The following is a 17,500-nucleotide window of genomic DNA, read 5'->3' on the forward strand; positions in this document are numbered from 1 at the left end:
GCATCATTGGCATTTTGTACTAACATGGCAGGTTTGCTGGCTTTGTGCAGGTTGTCTATGAAAATATTGAAAAGTACTATGCCTAGAAGTGACCCTTGTGGTACACCAATGGAAACAGGGAGTAAGGGGGACAGCTCCTGATTCCAACAGAACCAAGTAAGAGCTGAATGAGACCGTGATACGGAACATAGTTAATTGATTAGATGTTAGTGGGATACTGTGTCAAATGCATTTAACAGATCCAGGAACAGGGAGGATATTAGGTTATCATTCTTCTGTGGGTATTTGGTTTCAGAGCAACTAAGCAGAGCTGTTGTGCTGTGGTGTAATCAGAAGCCATGTTGTGCTGTGGTGTGATCAGAAGCCATGCTGTGCTGTGGTGTGATCAGAAGCCATGTTGTGTGGAGCAGAGTAGTTTGATGCTTATTAGATGAGTTAGGAGTTGGGACTGTATGCATCTTTTTAAGAGTTTGTACGGAGGGGAGAGAATTGCAATACGGCAGTAGTTAGAGAGGTCTGTGGTTGAGCCATCTTTGTGAAGTGGTGTAGTATGTGTTTTTTTTTCTGGATGGTGGGTACATAGTTTTCTGTGATAGATCTGTTTATGAGTATTGAGATGGGATATGCCTGGACATTAACAGCTAACTTAAGGTATTTGAGTGGGAGTTTGTTAGTAGCTGGTGCAGTGGTTTTCAGTTTTTGGAAGTAGTTTTTAATAGTTGAGGTAGATATTTGATAAAACGAAAAGACAGGAGTACTGTGAGTACTGCTGGTGGAATAGAGAGATGGGAGGGTGGATTAGATTCTAGTAGAGAGAGTGTGATTGTATGATGTGTGTATTGAATTGAGTGGCTCTAGGGTCTGTGTCATTGCTTGTTGTAGGAAATGGTGTTGTGGTTTGACCAGAGTATATAGTAGGGTTTTTATGATTGTCCTAAATTGTTTGGGATTATGGTGATGTTTGCCTTGAAGCAAGTGAAAGAATGTAATTTGGTTTGGTTTCATTTGTTTACATTGATTTCTAAGTTGTCTAAAAATGTGCCTCTTTTGTTGTGTTCTATCTTTATACCATGCCTTCCAGGCTTTGTCTCTATTTGTTGAGCCATGGAGTGGGGTTACTGTTTTTTTGTTTTTTGGGGGGTTTTATGTTCATATGGGATATAACTCATTTAGTATGTTAAGGAATGTTTTATTGCCATTGGTAACAGCATATTTTAGTGGTAGGATTTTAGAGTATTCCAGTTGTATTGGAGTAGGTAGTTTAAAATAATCTTTGTTAAAAGAGGAGAGTCTATGTACTTGTTTTAATACTATATATTTGGGGGTGTGATTGGTTTGTCTTGTAATATATATATGGACAGATTATCACTGATGCTCTCTGGGACATGACAAAAGGTGTTCATGTTTGAAAGTGAGGTTGTAAGGATGTAGTTTTGTAGTGAGTACCTGTTGCTTTGTTTGTCGATTCTGGTGGGTGAGGTGATTACTAGAGTAAATTGAATAGGTTAATAGAGAGAATAGGGGACTTAGTGTTTACAAGTAAATAGTTTATATTCACATTCCCATATGTAATACTTTCTTTATTTACATTAGTGTAAAACCATTGAAGGAGGTCTTTGAAATGGGATTTTGTTGTCTGGGGGAATGTATAAGGCAGCAATGCAAATAGTGTTCTGCTTGTTCAGGTGTAGGAGAGTAATAGAAATGCCTGTGCTTGGATAGCTGGGGTGATTCAGTAGCTGTCTAGTGTATTTTTAAAAAGTATTGCAACTCCTCTTAATATTTTCTGTACTCTATCATTTTTTATATTGTATCCTGGGAGAAGGATTTCACTGTCTTTAGTGTTTGGTTTTAACTGAGTTTCAGAGATGATTAGAAAGCCTGGGTTGTGTGCTGCAGTGCATGCATGGAGATCTGGAATTTGGTTGTAGAAGTTTTTGAGATTTATGTATAGTAGGCTGTGGTTAGAATTATTGGGTTGTGTATTGTATTGGTGGGATTGGATGGGTTAGATGGGGTTTGGTTATTTTGAATGAATGGTCCATGGTTTGGGTGGATGTCTATACAGAGTGGGAGAGTGGAAGTGTGGTTAGAGAAGTTACACCATTTTGTATATTTATCTTTTAAGTCTGACACTGATATACGCATCTGGTCAGTCTGATTGATGTAGCTGTAACTGAAGTGGTCCTGAGTTCCTAATGTGTAGAGTCTGTGTGCAGTTTTGTAGTTGGTGGGTGGGTGTTTGTTGCCTAAGAGTAGAAAGCTGAGGAAAATAGAGTGATGGGGGAAGGGGAGTGAGGTAGGATGTGGCAATAGTGAGTATGCTTAGTATTATTGTGAGAGTAGATTGGAGGAGTAGCATATTATGCATAAGTCAGAGAAAGACAGACTTAGCAAGGTGGAAGTTTATGCTACTTTTGTTGGACTATATTGGGAGAAGTGAGTCAAGTGGGCCAGTGAAAAGAGTTTGCAAGCTGTGGAGTTAGGCCAGTTGAATGCTTCAGTGAATTTGGTTGGTTGTTTTGCTGTTGGGGGGGGGGGGGGGTGATTCAGTGATATAAGTTTAGATGAAGTGGGGATGGGTGGGAATATGTGGTAGGGTGGAGGAGTGGAGTGAGCCTGAGTATAGCGAGGGTTAATGGATTGGGCTGATAAGATGGTACAGCTGCCATTGGTGGAAAAAAAATATCTGTAATCCAGAAAGTTATATAGGAGCAGGCCATACAATATTGTTGAATTATTAAGATGAAAAAAGATATTTAAGTGTATTATGAGTGTGCAAACTATAAAGGTGTGTGAGATAGGCAGTTAGGAAAAAGAATGTTTGGAAAAATGAGAAAAACTTTTTCTTTAATTTAAAAGATGCCCACATTTAATGCTCACAGTAGAAGTTGTTTGTTCATTAGTTAGTGAAAACTTCAGGGCATGGAAAAGGGAAGAACCAAACCAACACATAACTGCCTATACAGGCAAAGAGGGAGAGTCACAAAAACAGTAGGTGGAAAGAGGAGTTAAGAAAGTGCAGACTGCCAGCAAGACTAGGGCGTAGCTCATTAATTAGAGGGAAGGGGAAGGAAAAGATTAAGGCGCAGTGCAGGCTATTTTTGATTCTTGTTAAAACAGCCAAAAAGCAGAGAAGAGACATTAAACTTGGCACCATTTTCAGCAGAGCAAGACTAGAATAATAAAATGAGCCACTATGTTCCCCTTACAGTTAATAAAAGACAAGTCCGTATGCATTTGCAGGGTTGGTTGCTGTATTTATTCAGCTGTAGTCTTTGGGGAGTGTGGGGGGATGCAGTCCATGACGATACTGAATAAAAGACAAAGCTGTTCACATTTGCAGGGCTGAATGCTGTACTTCTGCTGCTGTAGACTTTGTGGTGGGGGGTGCAGTCCATGATTATAGTGAATAGAAGACAACTCTGTACATGTTTGCAGGGCTAGAGGCTGTATTTATTCTGCTGTAGTTTTTGTGGTGCTGCAGTCCACTGCATATGGGGACATGACTGCCACGATACAAACAGTACACCATTTTGTTTATCCCATAGCACTGTGAGCTGATAAAAGGTGTGTAATATCACATTTATGGGCTGTCTCATAATGAGTAGTTCAACAATGCATTTGTAGTAGTTTTGCTGTTATTTTAATGCAGCTAACCTAATATACATGATAGCACCTAATGTAGTGAACATCCCACTGTTTGAAGTACCCGAACATAATCAAGTGCCATACTAATATTAAGTGCTGATGAGGAACAGCAGCAGGCCAACATCTGGATATGCAAGAGGAGGATGGAATGGCTGGTAGTTGAGCAGTGTATGTTGTAAAACTGGTAGCAGTATGACACCTTTATTAGTTTGCCTTCATTGTGTGGCAGGACAGCCTGTGGTTTCATGGGCTTGTATTTTCTTCATTATCCCATTACCCAATCTGCAGGGGCATCTACAGTTAAGTAATGTCCAGAAGTGCAGGGGAGATATGTGCTAAACTCAGCCTTTCCTAATGATTTTAGACATGGAAGCCCAACTGAATAGCAATAAGAGAAGGTAGATGAAGTTCTGAATTCACTGCCCAGGAGTCTATCACTCAGATGGAGGAGATAGCCAATACCAAGTTCAGCCACCCAGGTTGATCAAAGTACCCAGTCAAAGAAAAATTATCAAAAAGGATCTGGTCCTGGGTTCCATGTCTGGCTATCCTAAGATGATGCCCAAGGGTGTTAGCTTGCAGGACCCCATTGTGATACCTGACACCATCACTGTATCAGCCTTAACCATCTTGGACTACTTGGACTAAAAGGTATTAACATTCCACCCACGGCTGTGACCCTATTCTCTTGCATGAACATCTGCATCATTTATTTATTTATTTATTATTGATTGATTAACATTTGACTTTAGGAAATGTCTGACTGGGCCATGAGAGGCCCCTGTTCAGCAACACCTGAGGAAAAATGCTCCACAAGTTTACACATTTGTCAAAATAAGTCACAAACTGGGTAAACAAAACATGAGTTGCCACACTAAGTACAGTATAACAAACAAGATATATATAATTAGCATTGTAAATAGAGAAGATTCAAGAATCATAGCATGTTCTTTGCTCCACAGTAGGTTAGATGCTTAGAGCATATACATTGCTATTTGTAACCATTCTCTTGTCAACATTTTGACTGACAAATCATGTTTTCAGAATATTCTAGATGCAGTAGAATATGTATTAGGAATTACTGGTACAATGAAGCTAATTTTATAAATAGGTGGATAAGGTAAGCAATTATGGGTACCCTTTAGAATCTTGAAAAACTGAAATACCAAATTTCAGTTTTCAGAGATTCTAATCCCGAATGCTCGGAATCCTGAAACACCAGAAGCGCGAAATTCTAAATCCCGAAGTTCAGAGCTTCTGGTGTTGCGGTCTATGAATGGATGTAAGTGCAGGTAAGTTTGTATGAGTGTGTAGGTTATGTGCTGTAGTGTATGTTAGTGTGTGTTTTGGTTGTGATGTGTGTGTGCAAGGGGCTGTGAAATGTGTGGGTGTGAGTTGCCTTTGTGTGTGTTATTTTGCAGTCTCAGAGTTAGAATATATAAGTAGGGGGGTGTGGGGGGCACAGTCTAGTGTAGGTTAGTTTTGTTTGTGTGTGGGGGTCAGTTGTGTGTATGTGAGTGTGTGTATGTAAGTGTTGGGATTTTGAATTTCGCAGTTATGGGCATTCGGGATTGTGGTGTTTTGGCTTTATGAGCTCGATATTCTGAAATTTGGTATTTCAGAATTTCGAGATTATGAAGTGAGCCGGCAATTATTTATCCATTTGTAAGATCCAGGTTCTGTATATATGGATGTAGTCATAATGATATCTGACCAGCTTGACAATAGGAAGGAGAGATGGGTAGGGTCTTAAGAAGGATGCTGTTGAAATAAATTTTAGCCTAGAAAAGATCATGTGTGCAGTCCTAATATCTCCGGTACTGCTTTCCTCCATCAGTCTCATTTTTGTCCCTGTACTGTTACATCCTTTTCAAGTATTCATAACCTTCCATTTGCAAAATGTAGACCACTGCCTCTCAAAATATGGAATAAACAGGTAAAATGTGAAACACTTACTAACACTTTCATCTAGAAAGCTCACATAATGGTTAAATGCGTTACTTTATGTTTATAAAAGGTTCTTTTGATGAATTAATATTATTCAGTGTTATTTCCTATAGATATCAGTTAAAAACACTTAACACTGAATCAGACCCTTTCAGTATAAAAACAGTAAAACACAGACTTAAGACTGAAAATGAGGAATGTTCCTCATAAAGAGGTACACTTGAGAGGTATGTAATGTCATTATCATACACATATGCACACACGCACGCATGCACACACACACACACACACACACACACACACACACACACACTATTAAGGGCTGTTGTGACTAACAAAATCTGCTGATATTTTGAGGTGACAGTTTACATGACATCTTCCCCACACCGTACTTAGTTTTAAAACACTTACTTTTAGAATGTTATGCATTCTGCAGTTGTGGAGTATAAAGATCCCTTTTGTGATGATGAAACATTTTCTGGTCATCATATACCATAGTTTTACTTCATCAGTACACCTGTCTATTGTTTCTTGCTAAATGATTTGTGCACAGTTACTTGCTGTTTCAGTCCATATATGTCTGGGTTAACAGTATTTGTTGCTTCCTGCACTAAGGACACATACAGCAAGTACTATTTATGGGAGGAAGTTGTTTTTTTATGTACTATGAGTAGCTGGTCATTGTAATTTGACTGTTGTTGAAACTGAGTTCACTGATGTAGATGTCCACTTATATTTTGTAGCTACAGTATTGCATTTTAATGTAGGTACAAGCTCCATATTCCTGTGGTATATGTGTATCTTATACTCATTTATATAGCTACTATGCCTGTTAAGGCTTACCTTCTGCTGAAAATTAACTGAGTATAAGAGTTGCAACTGCCTTTGTGCCAGTTCTAGTTGAAGCTAAGTGTTTTTAGCCATAATTTGATGTCGACCTGTATGTATATCACTTCACAAGCCTGCCATTGGGCTGCTGTTCTCAAATAATACCGCAATCAGACAAAACTTCAGTTTTTGGACGGAGCTGGTTGGCATGCAAACTGTATTACCTTCCTGTGTGTTTGTATTCTGAGTTGTTTCTACTGTGATCTGTCGGGGCATTCTGCCCTGATGAAGGGGTGGAAAGATGGAGATGACATAAGTCAAGGGTGGCAAAAGAAGGGTGGACAGTATGCCACTAGTGCAAGCAGTAAGGGAACTGGTAGAAAAATGTACTAAATTAATATGTGACTTCAGTCTTCATGAAATAAAGCAAGAGCAGTCTGCCTTGTTTGTAAGGAAGAAGGATGAGCAGAGTGCACAGAACTGCTGACAGACACCCTTATAGAGATGGACAATGTTAAGAGGGATTAGTCTGCTTTAATGACAGAAAAAGGACAAGGACTTGGATAAGCTCTGCCCCAGGTCCCTCAAGAATCTAGTCAGTGCCATAGCTGATCCCTTATAAAAAGATCTTCAACAATCATTGCATAAGTGCCTGAGAAATAAGGGACAGCTTGGGAGGTACCTTCATGCAAACAGGAAGAAGAAAACTCCAGGGAACTATAGGCCTGTCAGCTTAATGATACTGACTTATAAAGATGTGGAAAAATCCCATGAGAAAGGGCAGTTACTTTAGCACAAACAAACTTCGTACCACAAGCAAAATAGGCACATTTTCAGAAGGAAGTGTCAGTCAAGTCTAATCCCATTTTATAATTGGATCACAAAAGTACTGGATAAGAGCGTGTCAGTGTAAGTGATCTACCTGGACTTCAGCAAAGCCTTTGACTCAGTCTGACACTGCTGGTTGACAGGAAAACAAAAGAGAGAGACTTGCTGTAGTAGGATCAACACTGAGGCAGTGGGTCACTTCATGGTTTAACAGAAGGATTCAGAGGGGCATGCTGGTAACAGTTAATTAGTGGGAGTGCAACAGGAGTCAATTCACCTTTGGCTAATTACATTCTCTTAAAGTTCTTGCATTGCAACTTGTTGATAGTAACTTAAGAGATTGTGATTATATTATGAAAACTTAATATACTTAATTGAGATAGATACTAACATTACAAGCTGGTAAGAATTTTGGTTTAAATGACACTGTATCTTTAAAGCCTGCACTGAAAATATTGTGGTGTAGTTTATTAACTCAAGTATTCTAATATATAAATGGTCTGAAGAAACACCTGAAGGCATGAAAATGCTTACCTTGTTCATTAAAGTTCTACATTTTATTGCAGGTTGCTGTGTTGGTTGGTCCTTTCTACTTTTTTATCAGTTCTGAGTCCAGCTGTCTTCAACACATTCATTTCAGATGTATCTGAGATAAAATACAACAGGATTGCATTCTTAACTGACATTTAGTGCTGACAGTGGACAATTACTGCAGCTTGGCCACAATACCTAGTACAATGCCCCTTTTGGAATGTACCTCGCAAGACATCTGCAGCAGCTGGAAAGGCCACAGAAGTACCTCACAAAGAGGATTACTGGCCTCAAACAAATGCCCTACACTGACTGCCTCAAAAAACTCCAGCTTTACTCCATAGCATATCGCCTACTCCAAGGTGATCTCTGCCTAACATATAAAGCTATGTCAAACCCAGAACTGTTGGACATGCTACACCTACAGAAATCCCAATCCCTCTGAGCTACACACTCTAGGGACCTAAACCTTGTAACCACAATAAACAGGACATGCTGGAGGGATAGATTCCTGTCCCAGAGACTTCCTGTACTCTGGAATAGGCTACCCATCTATGTTAAGCAAAGTTCTTCATTAGCACTCTTCAAGAAAAATCTTGATGAGTGGATGGGAAATAGGAAATACACCCCGGGGATCACTTCTGTGTCACTGCTCGACAGTGGCAGAGGAAAATAACTTTCTTGGGTGGCGTAAGCCAGGGAACCTTGTTGGTTAGGCTTACATAGGCCCTCGGGTTGATAGCCTAGTACCTACCTATGAACTATGATATGACATACTGGCTAGAAAAGTGGAACAGATGTCAGCAAAAAAAATCAATAAATACGTAAGGATATTTATTAGAAACAGAGTACAAGTGCAGTAGTACCAGAATAAAACAATGTTGTAGTTATCCTCCGGAGAGAGAGACCCCAAATGCAAAGATCTAAAGGTTCTGTTCTACCATTTCCTAGTCAAACAATGTCATCCATCCTAGACTGTTTTAAAGGGACAAGACAAAATAGTCCCTTCAGACTCTCAGACAGTTTTCAAGAAAATGTTTTAAGCTATTGAGCTGATTTCCAATTGTTCTGAGAGTGAAATAAAGCAAATGTCACAAGACCAGACAATGCGGCTGTCCATAAGGTGGAATACACAAGCTGTGTGGGCATCCTTATAAGATAACTAACTGTCACATCTACATCTCCTCTTCTTGACAGACATAAGGTACGACAACACAGAAAAAAGTAAAGAAATTCCCCAATGGAATAAATATCTGCCTACAAAACTTTAGTCCCAAGCCAACCTCTAATACTGAAGCCATTAAGGTGAGACATCCAATTAAACGTGCCAACAGCAAGAGACTTCTAAATTTTAGCAACCGTTCGTCCTTCATACTAGCATACTCTTGTACTTAAAAGTGGATGAATGATTTGCATGAAGAAGGCCCTCAAAAGCATTAATATACTGGCCAGATATCCAATATCTTTATTTGTTTATTTATTCATTCATTCATCCATCCACCAGCCATCCTTTGCTGCCAGTTTAGTCCTACTAGGCCAGTAGCCTCTTTTCATTGAAGACCCAAGGTGGTATTTATACTATTGGGAGAAACTTGCCTCTATGTTTTCTGAGTACTATGTAGAACCAGAGTGCTGTCACTGTTTGGAGAATTTTGAAATGGAGGAGTAAAGAAGAAAGCAGGTTGAAAGTACAGTGCTACAGGAAAACTGTAATTAAACAAACAGATTCGCTAAGAGAAGAGATTCTCTTCGCAGAATTGGAAAAAGGTCTAGAAAGTCTTGTGTTGATAGAAATGATGGATCGAGATGAGCCAAATGCTAATGAGGAAGTAATGTGGAATACTGTGTTGGATAGTGTACTGGAACAGGTAAAAGAGGAGGCGCTTCCAGATGAATCAGAAAGAAAATATGGATTATCAAAAGGTACTGACATCATTTTGAGGTATGTTTGGCCAGTGGAATAGCTGATTTTAAAGATGTGCCCCTGCAACAGGGTGGTGTCATGAGCAGTAAAAAAAAATGACTTATGCAGAAATGGTAAACAAAGCAAAGAAAGGTACAGGGGACTGAAACTGAAAGAAGACAAGGACTGATACAAGGACATAAAGCCAGAAGAGAAGACCAGTGGTAAGAATCAAAACAGTGACATTAACAGCTATGAATTTATGGGCAATATTACTTTACCTTTGGGATTTACAGAATACATAAGGGCATTAATGCATTTCAGTACAGAAAACATTTGCAAAATTACTTTTGAAACTTTTACTTTACTTGAAAAGTTTATGAATGAAGTGGCGAAAAAGCTCATTTGCACCATGGAATGAGTATATTTTTCATAACTTGGGATTGTAGCTAAGAAAGAAAGTAAATGTTCAATTCAGAACATCTGACATAGAAAACCTTGAGTTAAAGACTTATTCTGTCTGTTTCTAATAAGACACGTGAGATTAAAAATGTATGATGAAAGGCATTTCTGAATGTGATGGGAGGTTTGGTGACACTGGATGTGCATTCAGAATTGCAGCATATTTTAAATTGTATAACTATGAATAGAAAATGGGGAACAGTGTGCTATCAGGGTTCAACCTAACATTATTTTTTTTTGTGAGTCTGAGAAGCAGTTGGTGCAAGGCTATAATAAAAAAAAGAACCTGCAGAAAGGGGACACCCAAAAAACAAAAAAAAACCTGCAGACCTGACTGTAGAAAAATACAATGAATTTGGATATTTTTGCTTTGACTGTCCTTTACAAGAAAAGGAAATGTTAGAAGAAAATAATATTTCAGAAGAAACACAATCTGAGAATAATATAACAGAAGATCTTGGTGGAGAAAGTATCGTGGGTGAGAAAACAGATGAAGAAAATGTACATAGTATGGAAATGATGATGGCAATGAGATGGATGTTTTACCGAGACACTGCAAGATAAAAACTGATACGATGCAGTAAGAAGTGAAGAAGGGGCTGAAGTAGAACTAAAACATTAGAAGACAAAGTAGTGGAGGGAACATACAGAGAAGGCCAAGAAAAATAAAAACTAGAATTAAGAAAGATGCAGTACGGGAAAGGGATGAGTGTAATTAGTATTCAAAATGATATTACAGCTGTGGGAGTGAATCAAGGTGTGAAAAATAAGTACAGACGTTATATCTTTGTTAAATGTGAGATGTGTGAAGAGAGACAAAAGGAAACAAAATGAGACAGCGTGGAGTAAAAAGAATGTGTGTTTTTTTTCCCAGTTTAAATTTTCCATGTGTTTTGGGATGCTAATACATGATGGGAATGGACCCCATTCCTAAGCCAAAGTATGATTAAAGTTCATTAAATTAGTATTGTTTCACTCTTTGATGTTAGCCAAAACTGCTTTTCATAGCACCTGCAATGTGCCCAATAATGACTCCTGTAATTCATATTGAGTTACATGTATTGGTAGCATATCTAAATACGACTGTAAATTCTTTTTTTATGAGACTCATTTCTCCTACTACTATTGGAACAGTTTGGGTATCTTTCTTCCACATTGCTCTCTTTTCTGCCTGCAAATTCTATATTTTATGACTTTGTGTGTCTCTGTACGTAAGACACTGTAATTACTGGGTATAGTAATTTCAGTAATTAGTGCTACTTTTGTCTTCTTTTCATAGACTACTATATCTGGTTTTCTTGCATCTGTGTTGTGAACTATTGTTAATGGGGGATCCCATGTGATATGCACTTCATCATTCTCTATACTGCTTTGTGGCTCATGTTTCTAATGCTTCTCAGCTACTTCACTATTGTAGTGTTTGCACAATCCCCAATGCAACAGTCTTACCCTCTGCCATTAATGTAACACACCCAGCAACAAGATGCACGACTGTCTCCAGTTAGTTTTACAGAACCTGCATTTGTCTGTTTCTCCCACATGTGCAATGGACTCTGTAAACCAACATGTACATTTTACACTATCCTGGGCTGATAAAAGTAACCTTTCATCTTTTGCTTTAAATTCACCTCTCCTTAAGCATTCCTGTTAGAGATCCTTATTGGTATGAGGTTGTTCCAGGAGCTTTTTGTATTTGCAATAATATTTATGTCGTTTCCACATGTCTTGCTTTTCTCATCGGATTCTTCACCTTATATTCTTTCTTTTGTTTTTTTGGCACATTCAGTTGCTGCCTGATTTTTGTTTACTTCTGGTTTGATTTCCATTCCTGCTTGACACAGATATGCTTCTGCTAAACTAAGCAGTGAAGTCATCTTAGATTTGTTCTCCTCATATTTTAAAACTTTCACTGTGTTTGGATTGTGAAGTGAGCAAATATGTGTGCAGTCCTACAACTGCAGATCTATATATGTAATCGGTTTAGAGGAGCTCCATGTCGCCTTCAGAACAAGGAATACATAATTTTGGTATACACTGATTTTTATATATCATTTGATAAGCATGAAGCATTTTTGTTTTGTTTTCCTGTCCAACTGATTCAATACCTTTTGGGCCTGTCAGTCACTTTAGAACTGTAAGTTAGAACAGGAAGAGAAAATTTGTTTGTCCCGGTCCCCTTCAATAACACACATCCTACCAAATGACATTTGACGACCTTTATTAGATTTCCATAACACAGCTTTGAGCTTTGATCACCAACTTTATTAATTACAACTATTCATGATATAATTGATTCTAAATACAGCATAACATCCTTGTAATGTTAATCAGGGCAGCGTACCTACTCACCCTGCCCAGTAAGCAACGCCCATACCTCTACTCACTTACTTTACTTATGAAGCAGCATCCCATCTCACTTTATACACCATTCATTGTAATGTTAATCAGGGCAGCTACCTACTCACCCTGCCCAACAAGCAGGGTCCATACCTCTGCTTGCTTACTTTACTTATGAAGCAGCGTCACAACTCACTTCATACACCATCCATTAAATTACCTTCCACCTAATAAGCACCATCCTTACCTCAGCTTGCTTATGTATTCAGCAAACTTCCTCCAACTACTCATTTCCTTTCCCCAGATCCTTGAAATGAACATCCATTCTCTATACTGCTTTGTGGCTCATGTTTCTAATGCTTCTCAGCTACTTCAGTATTGTAGTGTTTGTACAATCCCCAATGCAACAGTCTTACCCTCTGCCATTAATGTAACATACCCAGCAACAAAATGCACACATATTTGCTCACTTCACAATCCAAACACAGTGAAAGTTTTAAAATATGAGGAGAACAAATCTAAGATGACTTCACTGCTTAGTTTCAAGCCTATCCCTCTTCTCCGCCAACCAGCCTGACCAGGCTGTTCCCACTACCTTCTACCCAAAATTGTTCAGTCCACTTCCCATAAAGGGAAGGGTCAAGCCAAACATCATTTGGTGTACCCATCATCTGTAAAGCACCATAGAATCCCATCATAAACCGCTTTGCCATGCCATCACTGAAAAACACCCTAATGAAACTAAATAAAGCAGGATTACCATGTCCCATTATAACTCTAGAACATCCACACCAAAAGAACATATACCCTTTTAACCCGCTCCCATCAAAGCTGCAATCATGGCTCAACCTAAATGTATTGCCAGCCTATAACCACAACAAAACCACAAACTATAACCCCTTGAACTCCAGATGGCACCCAGTCAAACTAGTAGCAAGTCTCGCACCCAAGACCCTGTTAGCCGTAGCATATCATGTTTGTAATATGTAATGCTGGTATTATGTAATGCTGTATCTGCTTACCCTTGGAGCTTTTCTCCCCGGGCCTCCGCTGAAAATGGACATGCATCCAGTTGGACTATTCCAGTCAACAAATGTAAAATAAAATAAAAATAAAATAAATAAATATCACCTTAGCCCACCCACCCAGTTCTATATGTGCAACAGCTCCATTACCATAGAGAATAGTCTATCTACAAGACTTTAATGCCCTAACCTTAGATGGCAGAATCCAGCACTCCTTGACTTAGTTCCTGAAAACTCACCTATGCTCAGCAACGAAATACTCTACGTGCCAAGCCATAAACACCCCCAATTCACTCATTACCAAACCATTCTTAACCCCTGTTTGTCCCTAACCTTTCACCTCAAAACTCTCTTTCCTTATGTTACCTATACCACTAGTATCCTACAGCTGCCTTATTCTAACTCCCCCAGTTTCTAAACTACCCCAACACAGCCACCTACCTACCATGCTTCCTAAAACCCTATCTACAAAATTCACCTAAACCACAAGTGAAATGATCCTTGTGCTATCCTGTAAAACCTTAACCTGGTATGTAACATCAACACTACCTACTCAAGAGACAAACCTGTCAACCCCAAATTGACACCCGTTATGAACAAACTCCAGCATCATGTCAAACCCTCCTTGCCCTTCCCCCCACCTATGGTTCAAACAACTGGATGAGTGAATACGACCCCCCCCCCAAGGTTCCAAACAAGCAAGGATTGAACTTCACTGGCTTGCAGAAGCAGTAGGGCTGTAGCCCCATAAGTTCCTGTGCTCCTATGAACACCATGACCCTACTCATCCCATGGGATCCCCACACTTCCCATAAACCATCCGACAGTTTGTCTCTTTGGCCCCCTTTACCTAACTTTTCCTTACTTGCCCCCTATACCAATGCAATAATCAGCTCCCACTAATTAAACACAGAGCTGAAACATGCCTTACTAAGATGATTGCTCAGATCCTCCTTGTGCCCCATTCAAGTGGCAAGAATGTCCATCCTATCAAATCACCTTTCAAATCCCCTTTCCAGGCCACTGCATGATGCCTTCTGCACTCCAGCAATCTGCAAAGAAAGAAACAATTATAAATTCTATGTGCACACATACCATGATTACTTAACATGGAGGCACTGACCAGGACCCCTGCCACCCCATCAAACCCTTACCTATGGCCAATGGCCGTGCTCCCTTACTATTGAATGCAAATGCCCAAAAGCAGGGACAACTTTCAACGTTAATCTAAAATACTAACAGTTAATAGAACAAATTGTACAACCTATTAACCCTGATATCATAACTCAAATGCCTGTCCTTCTCTTACTAGCAGAGTAAAATCCTCTACCAAAACTCAACAACTTTGAAATCCACTTACTTCCATCAGTAACTGTTGCCCACTTGTGTTCCCCTTATGTAACCTTCTCACTCGCCACTGCTTCCATCATCTGCAAATTCAGTGCATCGCCATAACTGGTAGTCTGCACACCACCATCTACAAAGAAAAGGAAAAATTAAACTCTAATAGTAAGGAGCAGGCTCCACTTTATATCCACCTATTCCAAATTACAGCCGCAGCGTTCCACAACCCCATCTACAAGAAAGAAAAAGACATGTAAAACATACAAAATACATACACATTCCAAGGCATCTTCAAGTACAACCTATCCTGCCAACCCAGGAAGAAATCTACCACCGCCCCTCCCATCTATGACAAAGCAACCCTAAATGAAACTATGTGTCCCATGACCCTATCAAATACCCAAGATAAATTTAACTACCAGTCAAGTATGTTAAAAGTAAACCCCATACATGAAGGGACCTAGGGGGTGAAGTTGTATATGTGTCTTGTATAAAATAGCCCACTTAAGACTCAGCCTTGCTCATAATATATTGTGAAGTCTGTGCTGTAGTCATTTGGTTGCTGTTACTAATAAAAGTTACCTTCTGAAACTAATGGTGATTCTTGACATTTCTGACTTAATCTGATGCAGAATAGGGAGTAGATAACATAGGATCATATGATCACAGGATGTCACTAGACCAATGGCCCCAAGGCCCTACATCTATTTACTTCTTAACAAAACAGCAGACTGCATTCAAAGCAAAGCAGAAAGTGTTTCAACCTGGCAATCTGATGACACTCATTTCTAGCCCCTTCAAATTCAAACTACTTCCGTAGCCGTGCAACCTGTCTCACATCCTGTCATGGTAGTACTACTCAATACAGGACCCATCCAAACAATTACCAGTTCACCCCAAGCCTCTAACCAGCCCCAACCCTACTCCAAACACTAAACTTATCAATCATGCCTCCCTGAAATGTAGAGCATTGATAACATGACAGGCGTAGCACTAAACTGAATTCCTGTAATGCAGGAAATTTAACTTTGATACAGCTGCCCTGAACCAAAGCTATAATTGGGTTATAGATTAAAGTCCTTCAGGTACACTTCCCTCACGCCTCCCATGCATGTGCAGACTACCCCATTACCTCAGCAAACTCTGGAGTATCACCGAAAGCCGCAAAGGAAAATTCACTGCTCCCTCAACCTCCTGAACTGGTGAAAACTACTGACATCATAACCCCCCCAATTAACCGCAATTCCTCTTATGACAAAACCAAATGCTCAACCCAAACTTGGGACAGTCTAATTCTTTTTTTTTTTTTTTTTTTATAATAGACCTAGGATTAAATTAGTTCTAATCATATTCTTTTAATTATCATTTTGACCAGAGACCCAATTGTATGCAATCAGTAGCCTCATACCGCTCTCTGTCCCTGATTTTGACTCAAATATTTAACTCTGTCCCTCTTAATCCCTCCTAAAACTAGTGACTTTTGGAGGAAAGGTGGTGAATTACACTTAATGAGTAATGACAATAATTAAGAGTTATAAACTGTATTAATTCACATGCTCTGATTCTGTCAATGTTTCAAGTTAATAGCAGTAATATTTTAAAAGTGTCCCTGATTGTCCCTGAGGTTTTCTTGACTTGTTCCTAATTCAGTTGATTTGCAGCCTGGATATCGGTAGAACAGGTCCCACACATCAGCGTAAATTTCTTGAAAGGTACGAAGCCCCATTTTTATGAAAATTGGACTGAAACATGAGTCAAATTCAGGGCATACAAGAGCTAGAACACAGACTAGTATTCATGTATTTATGTAGTGAGACCCCAGTACTCCACGTGTTAACTATAAATGACACTAATATGAAACTCCGAAAGACACCACCATGCCCCTCCCTGCCTCTGCCAGACAGCAACCCCCTGTAGCATAGCTACCACCATTCTACAAAGAACCAGTTTAAAAGCACCAAACCATAAAACAAATCCCACAACACTCAAACAAGTGCTTCCAAATCATTTGACAAACTGCTCTACCTGTGTATTTTCAACCATCGTTAATGCCAGATTACCCATGTACTCTCCAATGGCCAAGCAGATAAACCAATCATAAGGCACTATAGCTATTTCCATTTCCTTCTCTTTCGTTTGGGCAATCATGAAACCGAAGGCCACATCGTCACTTCACCCATGCATCCCCCACTGCTATTTCCTTCCTTTCCACGCATTCCGCAAGTATAACGCTGACAGCCAGTCTCAGTCTACACAAGCCGCCATACCAATTAACATCACAACCCCCCGCACAGTTCGGTAGGTAGTTATTTTTTTCCTTTTTTTTTGCTCAACCATGCCCCATAGTCAACCCCTCTGCGATGCCCCGCACTCAACCCCTCTGCGACAAGGTACAACTAGTCACCATCAAACTGACACTGCCTGTCAGGTGTCCGCCTCACCAACTCATTCTGAGCCCGCAAAACCTGCCCAGTACAGCTGAGCCATTACTTATGCACATGCACAGCTAACAGCCATAACTGTTGTTTAACCCCCAAGCCCGCGGAGAGGCTTCCAGTAGATCTTCAGACACCAAAAGCTAACTCTTACTGTCAAATCAAATTAGTTGAGGGATGCAGGCAACAACAAAAAGTCACTTAAATCG

Source organism: Protopterus annectens, chromosome 9.part0 (genome assembly GCF_019279795.1).
Source record: "Protopterus annectens isolate FY-2018-M chromosome 9.part0, PAN1.0, whole genome shotgun sequence".
NCBI classification, from domain to species: domain Eukaryota; kingdom Metazoa; phylum Chordata; order Ceratodontiformes; family Protopteridae; genus Protopterus; species Protopterus annectens.